Here is a 10,772-nt window from a genome sequence, read left to right as displayed (position 1 = left end):
AGGAGCAGGTCTGGGCCCACCACAACGTATGTCTCCATATCCCTCTGGGGCTGCTGGGAAGTGCCAGCAGTGTCAGTGCAATACAGAGATGTCTGGCATTGGGAAAGGCCTCTCCAGACTCTGTTATAGGGCAGAACAACCTGCTTAATTCCCCATCAGATTGAAATATTTATGCAGTAATTTGGAGAGACAGAGGGAACAACTTCCATCACTTGGTGTCTCCAGCTGTGGCTGTGTAGAAGCAGCAGCTTCTGGGCAGGTATGACTTGGCCAGGCTGCTTCAGATCTGCTCTTTGCATCTCCAGTGAGTGCCCTGACCTGTTCCTGGCATCACTTCCAGCCCCTCATCCCAACTGGAGTCCTGAGGGCACCACCCAAGCCCTCTGTGCTCTGTGTCCCCTGCAAGGACCACTCAGGTCAAGTGCCACCAGTGCTATCTCAGGGCAGCACTGTGGATTAGAGCAGACAAGCAGCATTAGGACAGAGGAAAAAAGGAGTCTGGGAGAATCAAATCATCAAAAAGTTGTTGGAAGGAGGGAGAGCTAAAGGAGAAGCTTAAAGGAAGCCATTAATATTAATTCAGGGAGATAACAGGAGTTCAGTGACCGTATGAAAGAGCAGAAAAATCACAACTGTAAGTGCAGGAGTCACTGAGGAAACAGGAGCTGCTCTGAGATGCTCCACATGGAACAAGTCCTACAGTGATGTAAATCTGGAGAGCTGCAACTGGGGGTTGGGAACTGCAGGTGGCAACGGCTGATGTGACAGGGGAGATCCAGGGGGAATGGGGCTGCAAACTGGCTGTGTTGACCAAAGGACCTCATGGGGTGTTTCTCTGGCCTTGGGGGGGTTATGAGGTGTCTCAGTGCTCTTGACTCACCCATGGATTAGTCTCAGATACCCAAAATACCCTTCAGCATCTCCTGAGAGGGCACAAACCCAGACTGGAGGAAACTTTGACCTCCCAGCAGTCTCAGCTCAGGGTTTTTCTTTACTTTGCTGCTGGGTCAGGTACTGAAATGCACCTGAAATCCAAACTGCACCTTGGTTTGCCTGAGTTCCTTGGAGCAGGGCTCAGCTGTGAGGCTCAGAGCCTCCAGGAGGACACTGCAGAGAGCTGCTGCCCCTCCCCTTCATGTCTGATTTCCTTCTTGATGTCCAGGCTCTGCATCTTGTTTGTTTTTCATCTCTGTTGCTGGCCTTGTTTTCTGTTCAGCCCTTCCCTTCAGCACAAGAGAAAGGTGGCTCTCATTTTATTATTATTGGGCTTTTACTGTGCTTTTACTGTTCATGTAAAAGCCCAGGTGGGGTTTGAGGGAATGATGAATGGATCTCCAGCAGAGGATTTGCTGGGGGGAGGGAGGACCAGTTGGTGATGTTGGCAGGAACATGTCCCCCCAGTGCCCCCACAGTGTCCCCACAGTGTGCCAGGAGCTGCACCACCTGCCCCATGGCCACAGCCAGCCTGGGCTCCACCACAGCTTGGTGTCCTGGCTTTATTCTCCTCTCTGTGTATGTTCAGTCTAAGTGGGAATCACAAATCTGGCATCTTCTGACTTCCCAGCACTTGAGTTGCCAGTCTAAGCCTGGCTTATTTTATGGCATCTTGTTTAATAACTTCAGGGTAACTTTGTTAAACAATATATTGTAAACAAACACAGCAATTCCACAACCAGGCAGTGCTGGCACAGTTTTGATCATCCCTTTTAAAGCAAAATCACATCAAAAGAAAAAAGTTCACAAATACAGACCTTAGGGCATGTTAGCAAAGCAATCAGCCCAAGCAGGTGCTGGCCCTGCTGACTCTGTGTGTCCCTCCAGGCCCAGGTCACCTGAGAGCACAGGTGGGGACAGCAGGTGGTGCCCAGGGCAGTGATGGGGCTGATGTGGGGCTGGGCACCTGCAGGGCAGCCCAGCTTTGGGGGGCTGTGGGGAACACCCCACTGTGAGCTCCAGGACCTTGTGGAGGAGCTGTGCATGAGCAGATGGGAAGCTGTGACTGAACCACTGGCTTTGGGATCTCCTGATAACAGAGTTTGTTTAAACTTCCATGATATTTTCAGAGGAAGCAATGCTTGCTCTTTTATTGGGCTTTCTTTCCTCTTGTGTTTTGACATTTTTGTTTCACTGGGACACTTTTATGAGGAGCATTTTATTATTTTACTATGTTCATCTGCATTTTAATTGCACACAATAAAACTTGAAAGCTCCCAGCAGAGAAAATCCTATAGTACTTCCCATCCTGTCCCACTGGGGATGAATTGCTGGGGTCACATCGTTTGTCAACAAACAGGGCTGAAGCCTTTGTAAGAAACACAGATTTGCCTGAACCAGAACAGTGACAGCTTTTAATTGGTGTTATCAAATGGTTCCATTTAACCCACCTTCATTTCCTTCATTTTGGGGCATGATTTGAAGGGAGCTGGTATTGTCTGGAGACAGGATGAGAAGGATCCAAGAGCACCAAGCCTTTTTGGGTGAAATGTGGGATTCCAAAATCCCTGACAAATGCAGGTACCAACACAGCAGGGGCAGATCCAGCCCCTGCCTCAGCTCCACTTTGCATCCTCTGCCCACCAAACCCACCAACCCTGCTGGGTTTGGGTTAACTCTGCAGAGAATTATCTAATTATCTTCATAATCACAGTTGAGTTTGGTTTTGGTCACTAATCCTCACAATCCCACCAGAACAAGATAATTCTGCAGAAAACAATCAAAAATTCATATGTGTGTCAGGTTTAGACCATCAGGTGCCTGTGCATGAGCTGTGGAGCTTGTGCTGGTTCCTCACAAGCAGAAGTGCAGGTCAATGTCTTGTGCTTGAAGGATTATGATCTATAAATCTCTTTACCTTCCACCTCTCTGTGGCCTGGCAGTCTCTTTCTCACTATAATTATTAAAAAAAAAACCAAATTAAAAAAAAAGCAAGTTAAAGTTCTCATGCAGAAAGTGAAGCAGCTCAAATTGCATCCAGAGGAAAAAAAATAATCTTTTATGAAAACATCATCCATCCCTTCCTTGTGCCCACCCCCAGCTGATATTTAAGGGCTCAGGAGCAGCATTGCAAGGCAGCATTTAAATCAGCCCAGCTCTGTGGATTCCTGCACCTGCATTTCTCATCAAACCTGTTACCAAAAGGGCTGGTTAAAAGGGCTTTGATCTGACTTTAAATATCCCCAAACAACAGGAACTGGAGGTATTTTAATCTGATTTTACTGGAACTGCGCCGATTTAAGGCAAACAGAGCCCAAAATTAAGTTCATATTTTCTGTCAATCCCTGGAGTTTGGAAGGAGGAGATTTTTGCTGGGAGTGGGGCTGGCAGGAGGATGAGCTCAGCTCTCTGCTGGGGCTGGGACTGGCTGCAGGAGTGGCTTTGGAGCAGCATTTTGCCATCAGCTGTGTAGAAGTAAAAATTTGCTGCTCCTTCCTCTTAGTTTCTAGTTTGGTTTTTTCAGGGGGTTGTGCCTGTGTGTGGTTGCCTTCTCCACTTTCTTTCCCCACTGCATTTAAAATATGAGTTTGTCTCACCTGGTTTGCAGCTACAGAGACGTTTTCATGTGCTGTCCCTCACAGGGAGCATCTCCTCAGTCAAGAGGACGCTGTTTCTTGTCCTCAGGTTTGAATGTGGCAACTCTGGTGCAAAATCCTGAGTGTCATTTAAATGCCCAGGGCCTGATCTCACCTTGACCTGCCATACTCCATCACACCCCTCCACTTGTGGCCAAGAAGGCCAATGGGATTCTGTTCTGGATCAAAACTAGCATGGCCAGCAGGCCCAGGGCAGTGACCCTTCCCCTGGACTCTGTGCTGGTGAGGCCACACCTTGAGTGTTGTGTTCAGTTCTGGGCCCCTCAGGTCAGGAAAGAGATTGAGGGGCTGGAGTGGGGCCAGAGAAGAGCAATGAGGCTGGAGAAGGGACTGGATGTGGCACTGAGTGTCCTCTTAAACACCTCCAGGGACAGAGAATCCACCATGTCTTGATCCAACCCCACTGTGATCACCAGCCCAGGGCACAGAGTGCCAGAGTGATCCCAGTGGGGTTGGATCAAGGGTTGGACTTGATGATCTTGGAGGTCACTTGAGGATCACAGTGGGGTTGGATCAAGGGTTGGACTTGGTGATCTCAGAGGTCTCTTCCAACCCAACTAAGAAGAGAAGACCAAAGAGTCTGGAGAAGGGACTGGAGCACAAGTGCTGTGGGGAGAAGCTGAGGGAGCTGGGGGTGTTCAGCCTGGAGAAGAGGAGGCTCAGAGGTGACCTCAGCACTGTCTGGAACTGCCTGAAGGGAAGTTCTGGCCAGGTGGGGGTTGGTCTCTTCTCCCAGGCACTCAGCAATAGGACAAGGGGGCACGATGGTCTCAAGCTCTGCCAGGGGAAATTGAAGTTGAAGATCAGAATAAACTTCTTTGCAGAGAGAGTGCTCAGGCATTGGAATGGGCTGCCCAGAGAGGGGGTGGATTCCCCATCCCTGGAGGGTTTTAACCTGAGCTTGGCCGTGGCACTGAGTGCCATGATCTGGTAAAGGGACTGGAGTTGGACCAAGGGTTGGACTTGATGATCTCGGAGGTCTTTTCCAACCCAATCCATTCTATGATTCTATGATTTCTCTTGAGGGACTACTAGAAATCCTGTCTCCATCCTCTCCAGTCTGCTCCAGCTTGCAGCCCTCTGAGCATGGGGACGTTCTCCTGAGCATCTCGCATTAGCTCCCAGCCACATTTGTAGAGCAGCCTGGCAGGACCGAGCCAGAAACTCAAACAAACCCCTGTTTGTTGCTGCACATCCTATTTTCCCACCCCTCTGATGTGTTTGTGTGAGGCAGAGCTGGGCTTTGACATGCCACTGTTGTTATCAGCTCCTCCTGTCCTGCCTCCGATGTCACCTGGCAGCGCCCCCGTGACTCGGAGCTGAGCATTCAACCTGAAGAACAGCTTTAATAAGGAGTCTCTTCTCAGGCTACCTGCTCAGCAGATGTTTCTGTTTGTTTTGGTTTATGTTTACTTTAATTCTGCTCCTAATGTGCCTTTTATAACATCTTCTGGCAGTACTTCTAGACCCCTCTGTTGTTAAAGGCAAAGCTTGGGCGGCTCTGAGTCGTGTTATCTTTAGATCTCTCCAGTTAGACTTAAGAGTTTGCTGAAACACTCAGCTGGGAGCTTTTTTCCCAGGACAGCACAGGATTTTCCCAGTGCTCCTGTGTGTCTCCTCTCCCTGCCCTGGCAGGAGTTGTGGCATCTTGCTGTGACTCGTCCAGCAGGTCCAGCTGCTGCCCCTTCAAAGCCCAGCTCTTCCCCAGCCAGGACCAAACTGCACCACTCTGCAGATCCCCTTCACTTCACTCCTGCATAAACCCCCCTGACTTTAGGACTTTTTGCACAGTGAGACCACAGGAGAGAGAGAGATGCATAAGCAGAGAAAGAATGAGCCTGTTCTCAGTGTGGTGGTGGCCTCCTCAGAAATAAGATGCATGCCCAGACAGGACAGGCTGAAGGATTATCTCCCACCCTGAGGAAAAAAAAAGAGACTTTTGGTTTCCCAGTGGCCATTGTTTGGCTGGACGTTGATTGAGAGCTGAGGCTCAGATGAAGGCTGGAGGGTTGGTGATAATATCAAAAAGGCAGTCAGAGGCTGGGGCCAGCCAAGTTGTCATTTCCTAATTCTGCTGCTGTCATCCAGCCTTCTGGGGCACTGCAGAGTCTGCAGGCAACTGTTAGAAACTATTTTAAAAAGTAAAGTCAAACTCTTATTCAGAGCTGTTCTCTCCACCACAGCCCCAGCTCAGCCTCCTCTTGGATATCGTGCTAAACTTCAGCATTTGATCAAAAAAAAAAAAGAAAAAGAAAAAGAAGAGATAAAACACATAGGTGGAAATCAATGGAGCCTTTAAAGGCTGCGCTGTGCAAAAGGCTGCACTTTGCTGTTGTCTTTCTGAACCCTGTGAAATGCTGGGAAACTGTTTTTAATAAACAAGAGTTCAAACAGTGGGGCTCCGTAGCCAACAGTCACGCCTTAAACTCTAAACTTTACATGAAAACTCTCAGATCCCTTTGAACTCTTTTTTTTCTTCCCTGGCAGAGGATTCCAGTGTTTATGCATTTTTTTGAGATTGCTGGCGGGATCATGAGGAGGGTTTTAATATTTTTTTTTAAACAATCTCCTGCCTTCAGAAACCATTAATGCCCACTAAGAAACATCAAGGCATTGCTTTGAAGTGCCTTCTGGCTACAGCCCTCTCACACTCTTTGGTTACTGTGCAATCAAATAATTAAATGAAGTCTAAAAAAGTAGTTTTACCTGGTAATTAAACACCCCACGTCGGACAGTTGCAAGGGGTTTTAAAGGAATTGCAAATCTACAAAGACTTGAAACACAACAGCACTTCATGCTCCTAGAATGAGTGAGTAGACACTTTCTCCCTGCTTTGGCAACCTCTCCTACAGGCAAGGTGAGAGTTCGCCTTCCCCTTCCTGACATATCCAAGGTCAGGGCAGTGAATCCCAAAGGAGAAGGACAGAGCTCAGAGTCATAGATTAGCAAAGCTGAACTCTCAAACTTCTTTTTTTCCCCTCATTTGTTTGTTTGCTTTGGAATAAACAGTAAGGAAGAAAAAGTTGGAAATGGTATTTTGGCTACTTCATCAAATGTTGGATGGTGGGCCAGGGGCCATCCCAAAGGCCATGGAGCCCAGTTTGGACACGGCTGTCCCTGCAGGCTTGGCATGTTATGTGGGTGCCACGGGGACACCAGGGCTGGGCTGGGCTTGGCAGGGCCCCCTCGAGCTCCTCCTTTTCTGCAAGGCTGGGGAAGAACATTTTGGTGACAGTTTCAAAGGAGCAGAGTGCATGTTGTGATGGGTTGTGTTGGATCTGGTGGCCAATAATAATTCCCTGGCTGGGAGGAGAAGGAGAGGGCAAGGGTCACTCCTCTGCTCTGGCGGAAACTCCTCTCCCTTTGGATGGAAGCTTTCTGAAACCTGGTTGTTTCACTTCCCAGAAGTTAGCTGAGAAAGTTTTCTCTGGTTCCAACCTCAATTGGCTCTTCCTTCCTGGAGCTCTGCTTTGATCTGGGCATTTGAATCTCAATGCAAAGCCCTGGTGCTTTGCTGGTTTTGGAATGGCAGCACCACAGGGAGGATTTAACCCCTCCACGGCCACTCTGGCTGGGCTGGGCTCCCCACCAACCACGTCATCAGCTGCCCTCTCGTTATTCCTGAGTCATCCTTGGATACCAGCTGGTTTCACAGCATCATTCCCAGGGCAATGTCTTGTCCCCACCCCTGCCCTTTGTCTCTGTACTGTCCTGTTGGGGCTTGTGGAGGGCAGTTGGTTGGTCTCTGAAGGGGAAAACCCTCAAGTGTTGTGTGATCCTTTAATGTTTGTACCTGTAGAGGAGAGACACTTGCTGTGGAATGTTTGGGAAAAAGGTGCTGTGTTTGTAGGGCTACCAGAAACCTTTGAGGATGGAAAGGATAGTAGGAAAGAAGAGCTTTGGAAAAGGCACAGCCCTTTTGTTCCAAGCTCTGCCAGGCTGCTGCAGCCACCTGCAAATACTTGGAATTTTGATGGGCTCTGTGTTGTCCCTGTTTTCAGGCTGGATGGGACCTTGAGGGACCAACTTGGGCTCCCTTGCGGGGATGATGCTGAAGGTGCAGGAGGGAAAGGGAAGAGCCAAGGCAGGACCCTGGCCATGCATTCCATTTATCCTTTGACTTTTGAAGGATTCGGGGGGAATGAGAGCTTGCTTTGAGATGGCACAGCAGAAGCAGGAGGAAAGGGAAGGTGGGGAAGCTGCCAGGGTGGTGGGAGCAGGAGCAGGGAGTGCTGTGACTGCAGATGAGGAGGCAGCACAGGCGACGTGCATGAGGAATGACGAGGTGGTGGTTTCAAAGCAGGACCAACTGTAGGGTTCAGAGATGTTCCAGACTCCTGCAGGGCCCAAGACAAATGTTGAAAGCCAGAATTCCCAGAAGGTCTTTCTGTTTCCTTTTTAAAAAATAATAATAATAGAAAAGAAAGATCTACCTGTCAAATCTTATCATGTGAAGAGGTGAATTAAGGAAAGTAAGACTTAATGGGCTTTCTTCCCTAAAAATAGATCTTCTCATGAAAGAGATGAAGGGCATTGCCCAGGGAGGTCAGCCAAAATTGTCTGAAATTATGCTATCAGCTAGATCTGATGTCCAAAATTAGCCTCCTTTCTTGCTATGTGGGTTCAGTGCTCCCTGAAGATGAAACACATCACAACACTCATTTAATTTAAAAGAGAGGCTAAAACATATGGCAGGCCATGGTTTAAATGTTAGAAAAATTCATCCTGGGCCTCTTCATTATGATTAGTAACATGGTAATGAAGCAGAGGGGAAAGGAGTGTGTGCAGAGCTGTGTGGGGAGGCTGGGCAAGGCTGCAGGCAGGAATCAGGAATGTTGCTGGGAAGAATGGGAAGGCCCTGAACCAGAGCTGCTCTCACCATCCAGAACTAGTCTGATCTTTTTTCAGAAGAGGAAGGAAGATGATTTGCCTTAAATAATTCTCCAGCCTCCTCTGTGTGGGTGTTTTCTGGGCTCTGTGATTAAGAGAGAGCATTTAAAGCAATGGGGTAGGAACCTCATTTTAAAGACAGAGTGTTCCTTTCTTTTTCCCTTTGTAATTAATGTGAGGTTGCTACTGGAATGGAGCAGTGGGATGAAGGTGTTTGAGGAACACAAGGTTAATGGAAGGTGAATGTGGAAGGGAATAATTGCCTGTATGAGCCAGGCAGAGTGGGAACCAGCAGGTGCCCCAGCACAGAGCCCAATCCTGGGCTGGGAGGGAATAAACTCCCCAGGTGGAGGGGAGGCAACAACCTCAGGGAGACTTGGGAAAGGCTGGGGGGAACTGGACGTGCTCCTGATCCCACCACCTGGGAAAAGGAGGGAGTTTTTTGGGACTTCACCGGCTCAAAGTGCCTTCCCAGTACTGGTGCTGTTCAAAGTGACATCCAGTCTCTGTCTTTACATTTACAAAGGGAGAGGCGATTTCAGTTTTGATTTATTTTAGTTTGTTCTAAACTTGGTATTGTCGGAACAGCCTCGTGCAGTTTTTGGGTGCTGGCTCAGAAGTTTTGCACCCCTTGAGACAGGCAATGCCAAACATTCAGGGTAGAGGGAGAAAACCAAACCAAGTTGCTGTATTTGCTGTGACTGACCTGCCAGAGCCAGGCTGGTGCAGAGCCCCACGAGCAGGGCTGGGATGTTTGTGCATCCAAATGCAGCCTGGGTTTTGCCAAGGGAAGTCAAACAGAGTCCTTGTCCCCACTCATGTCAGAGAGGAGACCCAGCCCTGCAGCTGTCCCTTGTCCTCTCCCCAGCACAGCCCATCCCCATCCCCACTGCTTCCAGCCTTTCCTTGGGACCAAACAAACACCATCGTGGCTCATCACCACCTGCCCCCAGCAAACTCCAGCTGGGAAACACTTGGGAAATGCTTCTTTTGCCCCTCCTAAAAGCCTCAGGGCAATGCATGCCCGTGATTCCCAGGCTCCACAGCCCAAGTGCTCCCCAGGACCGTTAAAGCTCCTTCAAGGAGTTTTAATAGTGCAGTAAGTGGGGCTGGTGTTTCTGTTGGCCCTTGACCCAGGCTCAGAGCTGCCACACGCCTTGGGAGCTCTGCTGGCCACACCAGCAATTACCCACCAGCTACGGGGGAGGAGAGCAGGGCTGCCTCCCTCTGTGGGTGCTGTGGGGCTTGAGGAGTCTTTCCAGTCTGCTTTGAAGATGAAAAATGGGTGAAGTGTTAAGTATTAGTGTGATTTAAGCGTGTGGAGTGGTTGGGGATGGCTCAGGCCACCCTTTGTGTGGTGTTCAAGCTCTGCTTGGGTTTGCTTCTGCAGGGCAGGGCTCTGGCTGTTGATGTTCCTCCTCTGGAAGGACCCAAACTGGGATGGTTTGGGTCCCTCCTCTGGAAAAGGCCTCAAATCAGGACAGTTTGGGACCCTTCTGTGGAAAAGGAACTAAACCAGGATATTTTGGGTCCATCCTCCAGAAAAGAACCCATACCAGGACATTTTGGGTCCTTTCCCTGGAAAAGGACCCAAATGGAGATATTTTACATCCTTTCTCTGAAAAAGGACCCAAACAAAGATATTTTGAGCCCCTTCTCTGAAAAAGGACCCAGACCAGGTTATTTTGGGTCCCTCCTTTGGAAAAGGACCCAAACAGGGACATTTTTGGTCCCTCTGGAAGGACCTAACAAAGGACACTCCAACACCACAAGCAGCTCCGTGGGCACTTTTTTCAGCATGAGTTTATATAGTTCTTGTTAAACCTGATAAGCTAAATGTAAAAAAAAATCCCACTTGGGTCAAAATAAGGTTCTTGTTCTCCCTCAATCTTCTGTACTGTTAAAAAAAAAATTGCTTGGATGTTACTTTTAAGCTGTAAGAGCAGAACTTTCCCACGCTGCCTCTCCATTTAGCAAAGAACATGCCAGACCTGTAATCACCATCTTTATCCCGAGACAAGCTAAAAAACAAAATGTTTCTGATCCACTGAAGGCAGGTGAACATTTTCAGAGTGTCACACATTAAGGTGGTGTCTAACGAGCTCCATGTCCCACTTATAATTGAAACAGAAGAGAGTATTCACTTTTCATTCATTTTAAAAAGACTATTCAAATACCCTTTCATCTCCACTAAACAGCCTGCCATGTATTTGAAGCCATTTTATATTTTGTTTCTACAGACATCCAAAAAACAGAGGTGAGTATTTTGGAACATTGATAGAAAGATGCAAA

The sequence above is a fragment of the Pithys albifrons genome, chromosome 19, assembly GCF_047495875.1.
Source record: "Pithys albifrons albifrons isolate INPA30051 chromosome 19, PitAlb_v1, whole genome shotgun sequence".
NCBI lineage: Eukaryota > Metazoa > Chordata > Aves > Passeriformes > Thamnophilidae > Pithys > Pithys albifrons.
The sequence above is the reverse complement of the archived record's forward strand: the minus strand, read 5'-3'. Positions refer to the sequence as shown.